Below are 19,279 nucleotides of genomic sequence, written 5' to 3'. Positions count from 1 at the left end.
GCACCTAGGGTTCCTCTACAATGAATGGAGAGAGATTGACACCTCAGAATGGAACACTCAAAAGCCAGCACTCTAGGTGGCTCCTCACATGAGCTAGCCAGTGTGCAATGCCAAGATGGGGGCGAGGGGAGTGTATACTAAGTCCCACCCTCTCTCCTGGGTCTCCCACCTCCTAGGTGAGTGCTGTAACCATCAGGCTACAGAGTCGTTCTTATACTAGGTCTCTATCTCCGGGCCAGTGATTTTTTCATTATTTATCCAGCATGGACAGCTTCAAGAACCACCCTTCTGTGGGTCTTCACCCTCCTATATTATTTTTCATTGTTTCATTAACAACTTATTTTTCTAGTTTCCTTATTATTTGGTTTTCCAGTGTATGGATTATAAATGACTATTTTGATTCAAAACTAGCTTGCCCCCACCCCCCCCAGAGAAAATTTTATTCTAAATCTGCTTTTTAGTGACACAACAAGATTTAATCTTCATTTTTATTGTTCTGTTTTTCAAATGGAAACAGAACTTTTTTGCCCTTTGGTGATCCTGTAGGTAAACCAGTGGCTAAACTACCATACTAGATAGTTGATGAGTTGTGCCCCAAAATGCTTTGCGATGCTTGCAACAGCGTTAGCCACATACAATGCTGATCTGCCTTTCCCAGGGAGGGGACCATTGGGGTGTGACACTCCCCCCATTGACTCTGAATCAACGTTTTGTTGGGAGGTGTCATTATTTAGGTTTCCATCCTCACCCTGGTATAGCCGCAAGGGTTACTATTGGCCTTCTACATAAACAGCAATATAGCATACACAAGATTGTTAGAATAGCAACAATTGCATACACTAGCCCCTAATGACTTCTGGCTTTATTAGTTACATAGCATAACACATCCCCCTGTTGGCATAGATGCCCCATTTGAATGGCGGTGGCAAAGGCAGATTTCTCCAGATTAAATGTGTGTTTTAACACCGTGGAGAAGGAGGCATCTGTCTGGAATACGGAAAGTTGCTCTTGGGTGTGTGCCTATGGGAGAAACACATTAGGCATTATCCATGAAAAATTAAACACAACATTGTTAGAAACATTAACAGTTTGTTGCATAACAATGGGCCAATGCACTGAAAAATTTTGTGTTCGTGATTTTAAACCACAAGTAGAGAGGCACCCTGGGGTAGGTGGTCCTCCAAACACACGCAGAGGTATTGGTAAACACATGGGCCTTAGTGGGAGCATATCCCGATGCCTCTCCTTCCCACCAGTTGTGTTGACCTATCTCATAAAAGCGGCCTGGCACTGCCTTTTCTTTACACACCATTTGAGGGGGCTTCATAGGCTACAGCTGCCAAGTGTTGCCCTTTGCAATCCATATGTGCTGATAGAAGATGTAGTCAGCACATACCGCTTAGCCATGTTATTGGAGGGAGCCACCTTTCACATGGACCACCCCATCCCAGATAATACATGATGCCACCTTTCTAGGATGCTAAGCCACAATTTCCCTCCCCCCCCCTTTCTCCTGCCACTGGATAATTGACCTTTTCTTTTACCAGGGCCAATTTTGGACACTGGTAAAATTAATAAAGGAAGCCAGAAACAATGGAGACTTAAGGATTTCCATAGAGATGTGTTATTATACATAGATGTTCTTTCCCTGATGAATTTTGCAGGCTTGAAGCAGCAAGAGCAGTTCCACCACTTCTGTTCGGGGTGTCCCTGGGCTCTTGCTATTACTGCTTTGTCCTGTTAGCAAAGCAAGAGGGAAGGAAAAAGAACAACATAAATGCGCCTATTGGGGAAACTGAGGCATGGATGAAAACTCCCTAAATTATTAGTTGTCCCATTACAGCCCTCCCCGGCTTTCATCGCGGATGTTGTTTGCTTGGTTTAGGAGGTTACAACAACCATATTACATTTCAAGATTAGTAATTGCTATTGCTTGCCAAAAGGCTTTCCATTTCACTTTTACTTTAGGCCGTCACAGGAGGAACAGGGTTTGTCCTAATGGGATTCAGGGGAGGCTTGGGGCCACCCACCAGGTATTTTGCTATGGCTGTGCTGTGTTTATCCGGACTATGCACTGTTTCCAAGGCACCTTCCCTCCAGCCTTGTGCCACACGATGGCTCAGGCCCCATCAGCAGCTCGAACCAGGGAGAGCCTTTGGTGGTATTTTCCCACCTCATAATTATGATCATCCCGAGAATTCCATGGCCAACTGGAAACCCAGATGGTTCAGGCAACCGAAGCCCATGATGCCATGACCAGAAACCTAGGGAGAAACATATATTTTGAGCTAATTGGCATGCGCCCATTTCAATTTGCCTGGTAGCTGAAGCTGGTACACTACTGGGGAGATGCTATTTACAATGGAGTACAGACCCACCACTTCCAGAGTGTGGGCCGCCTTCCCCAGCTTTTGCAACATTACCTTGTTTTCAATTTGCCATCCCCAGATGTCTTTACTGACGATTATCTTACGTTTGGCCTTTTTCTTATCTAAAGTGGTCTCTACAACTTCACGGGTTTTACGTAGCTCCTTCCTCAGCTGGGCAAAGCTGAGACTTTTTGGTGGTGGCAAACAGTAAATGTGATTATTGGTAAACACAGTACTTACATTACATTTACATTTGTCTACTAGTGGGTTGCTAACATTTTCATCCTTTTAAAATCCTTTTTCCAGGAATTAACACATACCCATTGCCCATTATACAGGACTTTGATTTTATTATTCAATTCATCCCACATACAGGATTCTAGTAAAATGTCTTTACTACAGGGCTCTGGAGCAACAGGCAAGGACAAGCATACCCACTCGGTACCACCTTTGGTGTTCAATTGCTTCCCTTCCTCCCCAGCCCACTGGTTTGAGGTCCGGGGTAGACAGAAGGATTTCATGTGCAATATGGGGAGTGAGTTAACTTTTCATATCTTTGCTTCCAGAGCCTGTTGGTGTGCGATTTTAACAACAATTTCCAATTAAAAGGTTTGACCTTACTATGCTAGAAACATATTGCATTCATTTGTACTGATAAGTATTAATTAGTGATTTATTTATTTATTTAGCTTTAGCAAGTGTATTAAAACCTTAGTGTTTCCTAATATTACCTCATACATGTTGTGTGTTCCAAGGTGGACAAAGCAAGTATTTGCATTTCAGTACATTTCATAGCTATAGCAGTATGGTTTTTTATTTTCATTTATTTCCGTATTAGGCTTTTCTGTAGCTGGGACAAAGAGCTTAATTTATTCTTAATTACCTCCAGGTTTAAAGTATTTATAATTCCTGATTCAAAACCAATTTTTCCCAATATGTTGTCTGCTGCCTAAGGATGTTTTTCTGCAGCATTTAATACACAACAATGCTAGCAACAAGACAAATAACCCAAAACACAACATAGAACACCAAAACACAATTTTTATTGTGACAGTAGATTTATGGTATTCTGGGTTCCTCTTCAGCTAGCATTAGCTTTTTCTGATTTTTTGAAAGACAAAAGAACATGCTTCTACCCTTGGGGGTGGCGAGTGTGACAAATTATTGCTTAAAATATTTATTTCTTTAGCAATACCCTTGCTGATTGCAGGCGAAACAGAGGAACTACCCCCATATTTTCCTGTGTTTGTTCTATAGGCAGGCCAGATTTTAATGGTTTTTAGCTTTATTAGTTCAGTAATTTGCATTAACACAGACCCTTTGTGGCTTGCGTTTGGATTCAAAGCCATCAGTAGCCTAGAGACTTTTTCTTAAAAGGGACACAATTAACTTTCACCCGAGTTTTGATTACTTTTAACTTTTGACTCCTGCTTCCAAAACACAAAGTGATTTGAAAAAGAAAATACAACCTATTGTGGCTCCCCTTGGCAAAGTGACAGTTTGATTACACAGAGCCACCTTAAGGCTCAGTGTGAAGCACGTTTTTTCTTTTTTTTTTTTAGTACAGCTTTTATTTGCTATTTTGTTTCAAAAAACCAGATTTCATTCTCCCCCCCCCCCATTTTTCTGGCTTTGACTGCCCTGCTGCAGCCACGACTTTGGTCTTTATTTATAACAGGTTACATTTTTAAAGCATTGAGGTACCTCCAGGGTTAAATGCTAAATACCAAAGTTAAACAACACTAGTTACCTGTGTCTGGCAAAAGTGTTTTTTGGTTTTGCAACTTTGAATGGAAGATTCAAATGGATTTTAGTGGTATTATTTAAAACACCAATTTATTTTAAACCTGCAAAACACTAGGAGTGTTTTTTGTTTGTTTGTTTTTTGTTTTTTTTAAGCAAATTTGACTAACTTTTTCATAGTCAAATGATTTTACTTAGGTAACCCTTTTTGCCTAGATTATTTACAGACATTTCTTTGGAAAAGGGCCCATTTTCCTTCAGAATGGCTGCAAAGAAACCAAGAATTTTCTTTTCATAACACCTTTTACAACATTTAACTGATTAATTCTCTCCAGCCTCTGCAGAGTTAACTTTTTTTTTCTTAAATCACTTGCTTATTTCCCAAAATGACACCTTAATTAATGTAGATTTTACCATTTTAAGTACTGTTATAGGGATTTAAATTCCCCATGTCTGCACTTATTCCCTTTTTCACTCCTGCAAATTTTTTATCTGTTGCCTGCCTGCTTGTCTGGGCCCAATCCTGTTTTTCTAATTTTTCATATTACCACCATGGGTGCTCTCCTCATAGTTGGGGGTGCTGTACATACGACCTTCTCCCCACCTTCACCCGCTGGATCTCTCCTCAGTCTTAATGAGGGCCGCTATAGGGGTACAACAAGGTTCTGCCCAAAATTGAGGATCCTCATGAAGGGAGAGATCACAGCCCTCACAAGGGTCACCCAAATCATCCTCCGTGGGGCTTGCTGCCTGGACCGAATGCACGGCCAATTGATGTTTTAACTGTTTCATTTTCTTTTCATGGCAAGCACACTGGCGTTGCGGCGTATGCTGAGCACGGATAATCAAGTTTTTGACAAGTTCCTGAAGGACCAGTACCTGCTTAACCAGTGTTTCCAGGTGGGTGCATTCTGCCTTTTCTGCCCGGAAGTCCTGTCTTAAGGCTTGCAACTTGTACTGGGCATAGGCCTGGTTTGCTGCCTGGTTAGTGATCTGCGCTTTTAGTTGCTCAATTTCCACATTGTTGGGTACACACTTCTTCCCAACTCCTCTTTCTTTTCCAACAACATTTGATACCACATGGCTGCTGCAGTCCAAATTAATCCCACATCTGCCCCCAAGTTTTTGCCCTTCTGCTTTTCAACTCGGCATACAAGTCTAACAAGTCCTGCCAAGAATGCACACTGCTTTGAAGTTTCACCACGGAACACCAGGGATTGTATTCCTTCTTGGTGAGAGCCCTCTCCAGCCAGGAGAGGTCTTTACTCCCCTTTTAAAGAGGCAGCAGGGTCCCGTCCCTTTTTGCTGCCTCCCCTGCGGCTCGGGCATCAGGTCCACCTGCCTCCCATGACGCCAGCTGACCGGGCAGCTGGACTCTTGTGTCCGCGCTCCTGATGCCATCGCCCATGACTGCGGGACTCCCGAGTCCACAGCTGTACCCCTTTGTTTCCTGAACATGATACAATTCATTAGTACAGCTCTTAAGGTTTGTTAATTACTTGAGATTTCATGTTGCTCTTGCCAGCACTGGAGCTTCCAATGTTGCCTTACTGGGCCAGAGGGAGAGATGCTAAGCCTCCCTCCATATTGCTTGGCCTTTTACCACTGAGGGTCCATACACCAAATGCAAAACCCCCTCAGGGGCAGAGCGAGAAACCCTAAGTTCTCCTCTTTCACTCAGCCCTTCTACAACTGAGGGTGTACAGACCAAGGATTCTCTCCTGGAGCGAGGATCTCTACGTCCTTTTCCTAGCACCCGGCACTTCTACAACCGGGGGTTGACCCACCGGCACCCTTCCCCCGCTGACCAGGGTGGAGAAAGGAATGCTAAACCTCCCTCCGGTTCTCAGCTATGCTACAATTGAGGGTGGGGTACACCTGTAATTATAAAATCCTTAACATGAAATACCAACAGTGCTAGGCAGAGCAAACATGAAATATCAAGGGCAGACCAGTTGGTGTGCTCCGCAGGGCTCCCCCCCCGCAATTTTTCACTAAAACTGTGACAGATTTTCATTACCAATTTGCCTGGACCACAGCTGATCAGCCTGAGACCACAGGCTCTTTTGAGAGAGGAGATGACGAGGCACACCAAGTGTCTAAATTTTAAAGCTTTATTAATAAAATAATAAAATACATCAGAGAGTGCTCGGAATACTCCCACATCACTCAGGGGAAGAAATAAAGCATTAGAGCCCCAAGTCCTAACCCACTTTCTCACTCACACATGCACTACCCAAAACTGGCCAGGCCTGGATGTAAAGTAAGAAGAAGAGGGGGAGGGGTGAATGGGTCTTTTTACCCTGGGCCCAAGTCATCCAAGAATCTGCTGTAATCTCTGAATTGCTCCAGCTCTCGGGAGGTTTTTAAGTCCTGGGTTTCTTTGGGGGTGTCATCATCCAGGGCCCTCTGTGCCTGATGCTCTTTGTACCAGTTCCAATCAGCTTGCTGTGGCCTTCTCGGCTGCCCAAAACACACCGGCTCTGAAAAATTTGGTTTTCCTTCTGTTGGCCTTCACTGTCACTGCCTTATTCGCTCTGTTTTTGCTGCTATTTTTGCAGCTGTGCTTCACTTAGTTCTCCTCTTCTCATGACTGGGCAGCTGTAGATTTCTTGTTTGTAGATTTCTCATCGAGCCCATGACCTTGGGCCAGGGCCAGCATCTTATCTTCACACGGAGCTAGCTAAAGTGCCAAGTTAACCCGTTCTCTGCTTTTTTCTTTCTCCCCCCACCCCCTTGGTCTCTCGTACTCCTGCAAAGAAAGCTTCCATTTCCCACTCTCACACCTTTAACAACCCTCCCCAAAATGCTTTGCAATGCTTGCAACAGCATTAGCCACATACAATGCTAATCTGAATTCCCCGGGGACTCCCTAAGTGAGGGGACCATTGGGATGTAACAATAATATGATGATTACTGCTGCTGGTTGGCTATCATTTGAGTACTCACCAAGTCTATGTTAAAACATTGTTTTGGTTTTCCTGTTCTCCCTCTCTCTCAACCTCATCCAATTGTCATCTACTTTTAGCATGCAAACTCTTCTGGGCAGGGATTGTTATCTACAGTATGTTTGTACAGTCCCTAGCCCAATAGGGCCTTATCACAGGCTAGGTCATACTGCAATATAAATAACAAAACAACTGCTGCTTGAATACACTGGTTTGGTGACTAGATCTTGCTCAATTAAGAGGACAGATGTAGCAACTTTAAAGATGGAATTCTTACTTTTGGTGGGTGAAAGTCACGCCAGTGTAGAGAGCTCGTGCAGCACAAAGCTCATGCACCACTTAAATCCTCAAAATAATTGAAGTGGTACATAGACCTTTTCACTCAGTGTTAGTTAGGTTTGCAAGACTGCGCCACCCAGTCATGTCTTGAGAGTCATACTTATCCAAACCTCATTGAAATCAAGGAATACCTGACTAAGAATTGAGTGAAAACTGAGTATGATTTTGAGGATGTATGTCTAGATTGTTGTTTCTTTTGTTCCCTGCCTTGCACCTCAGTCTAGGAAAAAACAAACAGGTATCCACAAAATAGAAAGGAATTGCAAAGAAAATAGAATAGCATATTGTGATTTTAATTCCATTTAACAGAAAATAAAGAATGGATATTTTAACCTTTATTTCTGAAATATAAATTAACATAAAATTATTTTATTTTAATAACTTAAAGTAGCTCAAACTTTCCAAATTCATTAAAATAAATTCTTCTGAAATTTCAGAATAATCTTAGGATGACCTAATACCTTAAATTATGTAAAGATGCTAGAACACGAACAACTGCTAATTAACACTATAGTAACTTAGTCATGAAAGGAATATATTATCTTAATATGCAGTAAGATTTATTTATTAAAATCTAAATAACTTCTTTGTTCAATAATGTTTTAGGTATCTTGGATAAATTTTATTGTTCTCAGCCAAGCTATGTGAAACTGTAGAAAAGATCATATGAAGCCAGGAGAGACTGAAGTTTTGTTTGCTTTCAGGTTTTGGTATAAAAATGGAATTTGGCCCAGATTTACCAAAACGTTTGCTGACATTTGCAAAATTTTAGTGCAGCTAAATAGTCTTGTGTAGTGATGGGACCTCATTTCAAATCCACTAACATCTTGTGGGTTTGAAAGCCCAATTTGAACATTATTGTTTGCTTAGGAGACACTAAAAAATGGGGAAAATTAAAAAAAACAAAAGAAAAAACAATGATCATAGTGCACAGAATGGCAAGCAAATACAGAGAGAGAGGGAGACTGCAAATGGAGTCCATTAAATATATCCAGTTATGTCAGCTGAAATTTCTTCCTGTTTTTGAGGGAGTGGGGACAAGAATAACACGTGTTTTCTCCTTAATACATAGCAAGATCTTTTCTCTTTAGCTAGAACATTTTTTTCAAATTACCGTATATACTCGTTCATAAGCCGAATATTTTTGGTAAAAAGTGACGCATCAAAAAGTGGGGGTCGGCTTATAAACAGGTCTACACCAAAATTTGATGATTTTAAACTCTATGGAATAATTGAATTGAATATCTAATACATTGTCGTTTTGTTTACCTGGAGTAAACATGTCTGCGGGCATGGAGCCCCTCAGCTCTCTGTGGCTGTGGTTCGCCGCTCCCATTGGCTGGGAACGGCAAACCGTGGCCACTGGGTGCTGAGGGGCTCCATGCCTGTGAACTTGCCAGGTAAACAAAACATCCAGGCCCATTAGAGCTTACCCTAATGGGCCGGGAGGCAAAGTTTGCCAACCCCTAAATATAGGGTCGGCTTATGAAAGGGTCATACAGTTTTTGCTATTTTTACCAAACCATCTTGGGAGGTCGGCTTATAAATGAATGAGCTAATGAATGAGTATATATGGTAATCATAACTCAAATACAAATGGGCTTAAATTGCAGCAAGGGCAGTTTAGATTGGACATTAGGGCAGTTAACCACTGGAATAAACTGCCCAGGGAGGTTGTGGAATCTCCGTCATTGGAGATTTTTATGATCAGGTTAGACAAACACCTGTCAGGGATGGTCTAATACTGTGTCCTGCCATCAGTGCAGGGGACTGGGCGAGAGGTCAGCTAGAGGTCCTTCCCATCCTATGATTCTATGATAAATGTGGCAGTTTCTGTTGAATTTTTAAGTGTGACATTTGGGGTTCATGTGAATCTCAAAGACAAAAATGTGATGGAAACCAAACATACATTCATGCAAAATCCTGCAAACCCCAACTGCCAAATTTTACACAACTACAGTTAATGCAGCAATTGATCGTCCTCTATTTTTTGGCTAGTCTATTAAAGAAAGTCTCTTAGCTTATTCACTCCATTTCCCATTGAAAATTATTCACCTGCTGCTTGTCCATTGATGGCTCTTCCCCTCAAGATCCTTTAGCATTCTTATTTTTGATGTATTACTGCTAGTCACTTACTTTCATGTGAATAAGCTTTAAAAATACTCCCTTTAAAAAAATCACGGCAGTACTTCTCCTAATTAGTCTTAGTCTTTCAGATTTAATTATGTCCTCCTATGGGAAAACCCATGAAAAGAGAGTTTGCTCAAAAAACTCCATGAGAGTGACCTTCTAAGGCCAAATTCTGTCCCTCACAATCACATAAAACCACTTATCTCTATTGGGTGAAATGGGTGTAATGCTGGGCAGAATTCTGCTCCTAAAGTGTCCAATAAATGCTCCCTTGTAACAGGGTAAGGTCTGAAGTCTTGGTGGGAGTGATTAGATAACAGCCTTGAAATCCCACAGATTGGTAGATCCCTCTTCCCATTGGTAGAACGGTTCTCTCAGGAACCATATTCCTATTGGCCGCCCTGCAGTGTTTATCAGATGGGAATCCCCACCAGGCAACCCCACCACCACTGTGGTGGGTAAATTGTTCAAAGAGGGACTATTCATGCTTTGCCGATCAGTATTAATTCCCACAACGCCTTCTTAGACTCCAGCAGGTTCCAAGGGAAGGATGCTGGATAGAAAGGCTGCTTCCTAATTCCTCACCAAATGTTTAGTGTCTTTGGAAAGGGGCTTCCAGAGGCTCCCAGGTAAGTGAAAAGCGAAGCACTGTGCTATCTGTCGACTCCCATGAGTTTAGCTCACATCTGGGTGGATCCTCTACACCTTCAGTACTTTTTGCATCATGGAAGACAAGAAGGTTCATATCCAGATCTGGGTTCAGATTTTGAACATTTTCCCCAGGTTTTTCCCACATCTACGGTATTAACTGGATATATGTTCAAGAGTTACATTCTGGTTTCAAGCTTCCCTGCATTAATCTATTTTTCCTCATAAAAGCTCACTGTCATTAGTTACTCCTACCAGATGCTCCAACTAATATGACCTGTTTGAAGCAGAGAGGAAGTGAGAGGGAACCAGGCACATACACCTCCATCTCAGCTCTCATTTACTCCACCTGCTGTGCTCCAGTGATGCTTCTTAAGTTTCTCCGGCCTGAAGCTGCTGGTTGCTAGGTAGCAACATCTCCTCCCACCCTCCCTTCTTTCAGTTTGTTAGGGTTATACGTGAGCAGTAGAGCTGCCCTGAAAATTTGACAAAAAGATTTTCTGATGGAAAACATTGTCGAAACTGGGTCTGTTTCTACACAAGTCTCTCGCTCTGACTATAGCCTGTTGGTCAGGGCATTGGCCTGGGAGATCAAGGTTGAAGTCCCTCCTCTGCCTGATTTTTTTTTCTCTCAATATTTTGAAAAAGTCTGCTTCATTCCACCTCGGAAAGAAAACTTTTGAAACCTAAAAACATTTTGCAAATTGAAATTGTCATATTCTGGCCTTAATGAACACCCCAAATACTGTGCTGTTTAGAACTATTTCTAAACTCAGACCCATAGATATTTGTTGCTTAAAACTCATGAGAAGTCTGAAGTAAACTCTAGATCCAAAATATCCTTTAACTTTGGGTTTGTATTTGTTTTTAAATCCTAACTTGGATCCAAATTTAGTGGACGGAACCTATGTCTATCCAAAACATTTGTTAGTCACCTCATCCTTGCATGCCTTCCTGTGACCTACCCTCAGACTAACTGGCCCACTGAACAATACTCAGCATTCATGTGGCGATTTTCTTTCAAAAGGCTTTTCCATGAGGCAGGAATTAGGACATCTTGTTAACAGAGCCAAGGCTTAGATTTCGGAATTCCTGACTCTTTCTCCTGCGTTCAGACCACCAGATGAATCCTTCATAAAGGACAACTGTTTTCACAATGTGTAGTAAACAAGATGTTTATGACACCCAAGCAACCCCACCCCACCAACCAAGACTCTAAACAGTCTCAATCAATTTTTTTCTTCCCCGGTGCTTGCAATGTCATAATAATTCTAGTTCTTTAGCCATCCATATATTCTTCTAGTGTGAACAAGACCTGAATTTCTATTGTAACAAACAAGTAGGTACCCCTGTCTCTCAGCCACCACTGGCCACTTTTGCTGTTGCTGCTCTCTCTACACATCACGTTCTGAGGTTCCACCACTTAACCCAGGTCTTAGTGATTTCAGCAGGTAGTAGGGAACCTCACAGCCAGTACCGTTTCTGTGTTGTCTTTTGCTGCAACACTGTCTCCACATAAGGTCTAAGGCCAAGCCCCTAGACCTGCTCAGCAGTGATGTCAGGTCTAGGAATCACCAATCAGAAACAAGGACTCTCAGAGTAATCAGCTCTCTCATTAAACACAGGCAATAGGCAGGTCAAATGGTCTTTAGGCAAAGTCCACACCACCTGGCAAAAACACATGTCTCTGCCCACTCTCATCTTCACTGGAATTTGGCATCTCTACCACCTCCTTAGCAAGTGAGGTTCAGTTTAGGGTGAACTCAATCAGGGCATGCAAAGCAAAATTCTGCTGCCCTTTATTTGTACAATAAGGATAACAACATTTAATTATTCCTGCATTCAAATACTAAAATGATTTGTGACCCAACACCAGCCAAAAATTTATCATTTTGACAAAGCAGCTCCATTATGCTGCACACTGAGGTAGAGTTGGTGTGTCTATGCAAACACAGCCTATTCCTGAAATCTCTTGCCCAGTGCATCTCTAGATGTCAGGGGAAAGCTCATTCAAACCCTGCTTACGGTTCATGGACACTTTTAGTGGCTAGTAATAAAGAGAGGTAAAAAAGGAAGCTCCATTATTAGTTTTATTGCTAGGTCAATTAAAAGAAATTGCACTTATAGAAAAAGGAAAAAAATTAAATGGGAGATTTTCACCATATTCTTATTTTTTGTTTGTATTTTAACTAACATGCTGTGATATTACTTCTTTGTGAGAGTCAAGGACAAACTGAGATGGAATCACTCCACACATGCATAACAAGAAAGTGATCAACTTAGCAAGGATAAGCACATAAAAGCTGTCAGAACTTCCCCCCAATCCATGAGATATAGTACATTATTTATATATTTTTCTTAGCACTGCCAATAATTCAGAGCAGAGAATCAGACACAAAACATCTGTTTTTAATTTTAAAAAATAATAAATAAAAGAAACACTATCCAAGCAATGTTCTGATCAGTTGTCAGTTAAGATCAATGTCAGTGAGCAGCCCCTTACTCTCTAATGATATTCTCATAAGGTATGTGTACGGGCTGTACTGAGCTTGTCTTGGAATCCTGGTTGTCACCCCTGTAAATCAAAGAGATTCGCACTACCTGTCACTACTCTGGAGACAGTACGACTTTTAAAAAGTACAGCTACAGGTAACTCTTGCCACGTACATTATGTCTCGACTGCAAAATTAGCCATGTCATCTGCAACATGTCACTCGCTGCCAATGGCCTGGCTATAATTATATGTACAGCATTTTACTTAATCTTCCTGTCACTTGCAAAAGGTGACATTGATGTAGCAGCAGGAAACCTCCTTCAAGAATTATAACAAAGCAATGAAGGACACAAATTTAAAAGTATATGCAATAGGGGAGAGAGGGAAGCTTACTTGTTACATGAATTTCAATGATCCAACATCACATATGCCCAGTGGAGACAGACTGAGCAGGTTGAACAAGGAACAAGTTTGCTCGTTATACATTATTAATGAAATGCATAATACTGACTACATATCTGGGTTGGAGCGCCTTTGGTTTATCTGTGCTATAAAGCAACTCCCCAAAGGGGGGGAAGGGAGGAACCCAATACCTATATGCAATGAAACAGTGAGAAAATAAAATTAGATTAAACTGTTCTAAATAATAAATAGTGAGCTTCCCAATGATTTTAAAACCTCTTAAGTCTCTTCAGAGCGTAACAGTCTACTGATTCCTAGTCCATTGCTCTAGGCACTGAGCCATGTTGCTGTCTGAGATTGCACTCCCTTGTTTCCAAGATCCACGTACATGTAAAGTGTCATGAAAATCAGATGTAGGGCCCAATCCTCCACACTTACAAAACTCCTGTGAAACTAATGAGCACGCTGTCTGAATGAGAACTGCAAGATGAAAGGTAAAATTTTCAAAAGCACCTAAGTGATCTAGAAGCTTAAGTTCTATTGAAAGTCAATGAACCAATCAAATTTGAAAGCTGCATGCAAGATTATTCACAAACAAATTTGTGTTTGTCTCCGTGAGTATTTGCTTGGGAAGTAAATTGAATTCCCTCATTGAATCAGGGAACAAAAATAATAGCATGTGAATTAGCTGACCAATATCAATCTACTCTGCTAGAATTGCCAATAGCAAACACAGAAAGGTGTTCACAACCAATCAACAGAGTTACAAAAATAATTGTTGCAAAGTCTTCGAATAGTTTTACCCGCATAATACATTGAAAGACAACAAATTGCAATCTATTTTCTGATAATCCACAAGCAGAGAGAGGGGCCACATTGGTTGAATCAAAGTGCGTTACAGTCAGAAGGAGGGAGCAAGTGCCTCATGCAAGGAAACTTGAAACCAGAATGTCACTCTTGAACATATATCCAGTCAAAACCCTTGATGTGGGAAAAACCTGGGGAAAATGTTCAAAATCTGAACCCAGATCTGGCTATGAACACTGGAGATGTCTAGTATAATGCCCTGTACGATTCATTTTTTTCCCCTGCCCACTAAGCACAAACCTTGCTCCAAACAGTTTACGATCTAAGAAAGCCCGGAACGGCGCACCTTCTATAGCTAGGTCTGAACAATGATATGGCCTCTGTATACATAGGGGTCAGACTAAATGATTATAGTGGCCCCCTTATGGTCTTAGAGTCTCTGAATCTATGAAGCTGAATTCTGAGGGGTTCAAAATCAGAATTCTACCCATTGTTGCAGCTCTAGCCCATCTCTACTAGTTAATATTAAAGTTTGCATTTATTGTTCAATTGCTATTGCTAAGATGACATATAAGAAACATCACAACATCGCCCCAAGCAAAACATTTTTACCGCGCCCCCCCCCCCGGCCCTGCCCCAACTCCTTCCCTTCCCCGCCCCATTCCAACCCCTTCCCCAAATCCCCAGCCCCGCCTCCTCCCCCGGGCATGCCGCATTTCCCCTCCTATCCCTTCCTCCCAGGCTTGCCTGGAGGGAGGGGGGAGAAGCGGCGCAGCGGCTCGCTCCGGGGAGGAGGCAGAGGTGAGCTGGGGTGGGGGGAGCGGTTCCTCTGTTCCCCCCAGGGTTACTTCCTGCGGCCCTCCCCCCCCCACCGCCGCAGCTCACCTCCGCTCCGCCTGCTCCCCTGAGCGTGCCACCGCTGCTCCGCTTCTTCCCCCTCCCTCCCAGGCTTGCCACAAAACAGCTGATTTGCACGGCAAGCCTGGGAGGGAGGGGGGAGAAGCGGAGCAGGCGGAAGGGAGGGGAGATGAGCTGTGGCAGTGGGGGGGCAGTTCCTCTGCCCCCCACCCAGGGTTACTTCCCGCAGCCCTCCCCATGGCCCCCACCGCCGCAGCTCACCTCCGCTCATGTCCGGCTCACAGCTTTTTGCGCCACAAGCAAAAAAACAAAAAAAAGGGAGCCGGAGTGCCGCCCCAAGCACATACTTGGAGCGCTGGTGCCTAGAGCCAGCCCTGAAGAGAACCCATCTTTCTATACATTTATATTGTGCCTTTAGTACTGAGCACTTCACAAACAATGCATTTAGCTCACAACACAACTGTGAGGTAAGGTAATGACTTGTTTTAGGTCATACAGGAAGTGTGTGATAAAGCTGGGAACTGAATCCAGATTGCCACAGACCCAGTCCACTACTTATCCACAAGAGCATCCTTCCTTCCACATAGAAATGGAGAGACCAGAGTTCCTTTTAGGTATGCCTAATGCTACTTTTAATTGTTGCCTGGCACTCAGATATCAAGGTGCGGAATGCCTTTGATTAGAAAGGACCTCTTAAATGTGTGGGGGCATTAAAACCACTTAAGTTAAGGATAAGACTAGCTTACTGTTTAACAGCTGATTTTTCTAAGTGCTCTAAATATCTAATATTTTTATCCTTTTGTTGGAATGCACATATGCAAGTGTAAATGAATTTCCTGCATTTCTGATAGTTAAGCAGCTCCTTTCTGGGGTGAGTAAAATTAACCAGTCTAATTACTTGACCCACAAGGCAATCCATCATTATATAATAAGTAGGAGGGAAATCTAGGATATCCACTCAGCTCCAAAGAGTAAAAAGCAATTGAGCAGTGATGGTAGTACATAAATCAATAACAAGATACTCCCAAAACAATTTGTTAGATTGATCCAGTCCTTTGGGAGATGTCCGTGACAGCATTCTTTCTGAGCGCAATATAACTGCTAACTGTATTACTAGAATTTTCTACTCCCCCACTAAGTAAACCATCAACTATATAAGCATCATTTAAAATCAGAGTTCAACACCTTGCATGCTTTGAAGGTTGCTCTTATTCCTTCCCTAGTTGTTTTTATAACAATTTCATGTTGCTTGTCAGATTGAACAAGTATTTTTTATGAAGTCCATAGATCCAGAATTTTTTCTATGCAGCATCTTGTAATGAAAGAACTGGATTATCCTCCTAAATCACCCTGATCCCAAAACCTGTACCAAACTACTAATGACAGTTCTATAGCACGTCATGTCACAGTCCTTCCACACCCCTTTTAGTGGATAGCTTCTTTTGTATCATAGGTAAATAGTAGTGAGTAGACAGCAGTAAACTCTGAATGGGAAAGTGTGGGTAAGTACCATGTGGTATAAAACAAAATGCTCCTAAAACAAAAAAGATCAAAAGAGCACCAGGCAAGTGTACACCAGGTAAAAATGCATGGAACCGGTGTGTGGAGAACACGAAACTTGCATGAAACTGCCCTAATGCACCAAGGTCTTGAGCATCCTGATGTCCTGTTGAAGTCAATGTCAGTTGACCTTGATGGGAGAAGCTCAGCACCTCACAGGACTGGACCCAGAGTTCCCCAAGAGATTTCTCATGAATAAGAAGAGTTAGAGCAAGGAATGTCCTCCCATTCTGCAATAGAAATGCTCACATCCCTTATAAGTTCATGGCTGTGCCCTTTAGCACATCTGAACTCTGGAACTAAAGTGGCTAGATATCATTATCTGTTATTCTCTTTCAGACATTTATACATCTAGTAGCACAACAGCCACAGAATGAGATTGTCAAATGGCAAAGCCAGTGCGGGATGGCTGCAGATGTTGTTGGCACTGCTACGTAAGTGCAGAGGAAATCTGATGAATGACTAATGACTAGCAAGACGAAAGTTGAAAACACTAAGACATACACAGTGCTACATAAGATATTTTGGAAGGTAGCAAGCTTTAGTCACTAAAGGGTGCTGACTCACTGTCCAATTTGCCTTCAGAAGTTCTTTGTGTTTATTTGCCATCAGAACCTCCAAAGGTTAAAATTTGAACCAGATCTTTAGAGCCATTCCCTGCAAAGGGTCCATCAAAACCTTAAGCAGAGAGCACAGATAAACTAACCGTGCAATCTCTGCACATCTACCATGTTTTGAAAGAGATAAAAAAAGACTGAGCATCTGTTTTAAACACCTGCCTAAGTGCAGAGCAGTGGTAAACCAGGTCACACCAACGTGCATGCTAATAAGCATCTTGTAGCACTATTCATGGTTTTAGGAAGAACAGTGAGAAGCATTTAATGTTCTCTTTTCTAGTCCTTTGCAGCATGTAATTATAGCTAAACCTTCCTTGTTTTTCTTTTTCCAATAGATTTAAAAGAATGCAAATGGTCTTTTTAATTGTTCATGAGATCTCATTAAATTTTCTTTTTATGTTAAGATTTCATTCTTTTATCAGCTTTTGTTTATTTCCTGACAGGTAAATATTAAGAGGCTGCATATTTTCTTTTTAATCTTTAACAGAAAAGGGAACTTTAAACTGAAGTGATTAGAGATTTTAATTTTTAAAAACAATGTACAAGTTTTGGCTAATTAGCATTAAAAACAAGCTCTTGTTATCAAAGCTAAATTATCTGACCTCTGCTTTGTATACTCATTGTGAATTTATATTTTTCTAAAGAGGAGAGAGCGCTGAGTTTATGAAGCTCTTATATTAATTTTTTTCTTCTCCTTCCCTCCCTTCTCTTCCCACCATGGTGAGACAACACTTTAAAAAACTAGGAGTAAAACTGACTCCCAGTGTAAAATCAATATGTTTCAATGGATGCAGAAGTAGGAGCACCACCGTCAGGATTTGGGACACCCAAAGACCCCTGAACATTCACCAAATTTGGGGTTGTGACAACAGGGGTGGGAGTCTTGGGAGGGCTTAAGGCAACGTCCACTTTACATCACAAGGCTATGAAAAGTGCAGAGAAAAATATGTGACTCCAGTGAGACTAGTAAAAATCACTTGTAAGAGTTAGGGAGGATTAGATTAGACTAGAGTATGTCTACACTACAAAATTAGGTCAATTTTATAGAAGTCGATTTTTAGAAATCAATTTTATAGTAGATTGTGTATGTCCCCACTAAGCGCATTAAGTCAGCGGAGTGCGTCCTCACTACCATGGCTAGCATCGACTCACGGAGCGGTGCACTGTGGGAAGCTATCCCACAGTCTACGCTGCCCATTGGAATTCTGGGTTAAGCTCCCAAAACCTGATGGGGCAAAAACATTGTTGCGGGTGGTTTTGGATATATGTCGTCAGTCTCCCCTCTCTCCTTTCCTCCCTCCGTGAAAGCAACTGCAGACAATCATTTTGCACATTTTTTCCTGGGTTACCCGTGCAGTCACCATACCACGGCAAGCATGGAGCCCGCTCAGCTCACCGCTGCTGTTGCGAGCATTGTAAACACCTCGCGCATTATACTGCAGTATGTGCAGAACCTGGCCAAGAGACGGCTGCACAAGGATGATTGTGAGGAGGACATGGACAGATGTTCCTGAAAACACAGGGTGTGACAATTGGGACATCATGGCGGCAGTGGGGCAGGTTGATACAGTGGAATACTGATTCTGGGCCTGGCAAACAAGCACAGACTGGTGGGACCACATAGTGTTGTGGGTATGGGATGATTCCCATTGGCTGCGAAACTTTCCTGGAATTCTGAGAGTTGCTTTCCCCCACCCTGAAGCACAGGAATACCAAGATGAGAGCTGCCCTGACAGTTGAGAAGCGAGTGGTGATAGCCCTATGGAAGCTTGCAACACCTGACTGCTCGACCGGTCAGTCGGGAATCAGTTTGGAGTGGGCAAATCTACTGTAGGGACTGCTGTGATTCAAGTAGCCAATGCAATCACTGACCTTCTGCTATCAAGGGTAGTGACTCTGGGAAATGTGCAGGTCATAGTGGATGGCTTTGCTGCAATGGGATTCCCTAACTATGGTGGGGCGATAGACGGAATGCATATCCCTATCTTGGCACCGGACCACCTTGCCAACCAGTACATAAACCGCAAGGGGTACTTCTCAATGGTGCTGCAAGCACTGGTGGATAACAAGGGACATTTCACCGACATCAGCGTGTGATGGCCGGGAAAGGTGCATGACGCTCGTATCTTTAGGAACTCTGGGCTGTTTGAGCAGCTGCAAGAAGGGATTTACTTCCCCGACCAGAAAATTACTGTTGGGGATGTTGAAATGCCAATAGTTATCCTTGGAGACCCAGCCTACCCCTTGCTCCCATGGCTCATGAAGCCGTACACAGGCAGCCTGGACAGTAGTAAGGGCCAGTTCAACTATAGGCTAAGCAAGTGCAGAATGTGCCTTTGGATATTTAACAGCTCGCTGGCCCTG

At 42.5% G+C, this 19,279-nt stretch overlaps 2 long non-coding RNA genes across 3 annotated transcripts in view; one reads left to right on the top strand and one right to left on the bottom strand.

Annotated features, from left to right (window-relative positions):
- Nucleotides 1-527: 527 nt before the first annotated feature.
- The window catches only part of LOC117873066, a 29,575-nt gene continuing 10,823 nt past the window's right edge, over nt 528-19,279 (bottom strand). The window contains exons 1-3 of one of the 2 annotated variants that reach the window (XR_004644630.1): nt 6,415-6,988; nt 2,174-2,264; nt 528-1,737 (exon numbers count right to left, since the gene is read on the bottom strand). This is a non-coding gene — a long non-coding RNA (uncharacterized LOC117873066). Of the gene's footprint in view, nt 1,738-2,173; nt 2,265-6,414; nt 6,989-19,279 lie in introns of those variants that run through there. The other variant, XR_004644631.1, reaches the window with a different exon arrangement.
- Nucleotides 2,801-17,199, top strand: LOC117873067. Its single transcript, XR_004644632.1, has 4 exons — nt 2,801-2,904; nt 4,922-5,012; nt 15,228-15,352; nt 16,638-17,199. It is a non-coding gene; the product is annotated as an uncharacterized LOC117873067 (long non-coding RNA).

Source organism: Trachemys scripta, chromosome 2, assembly GCF_013100865.1.
Source record: "Trachemys scripta elegans isolate TJP31775 chromosome 2, CAS_Tse_1.0, whole genome shotgun sequence".
In the NCBI taxonomy this organism is placed as follows: domain Eukaryota; kingdom Metazoa; phylum Chordata; order Testudines; family Emydidae; genus Trachemys; species Trachemys scripta.
This window is presented reverse-complemented; position numbering and strand designations above follow the sequence as displayed.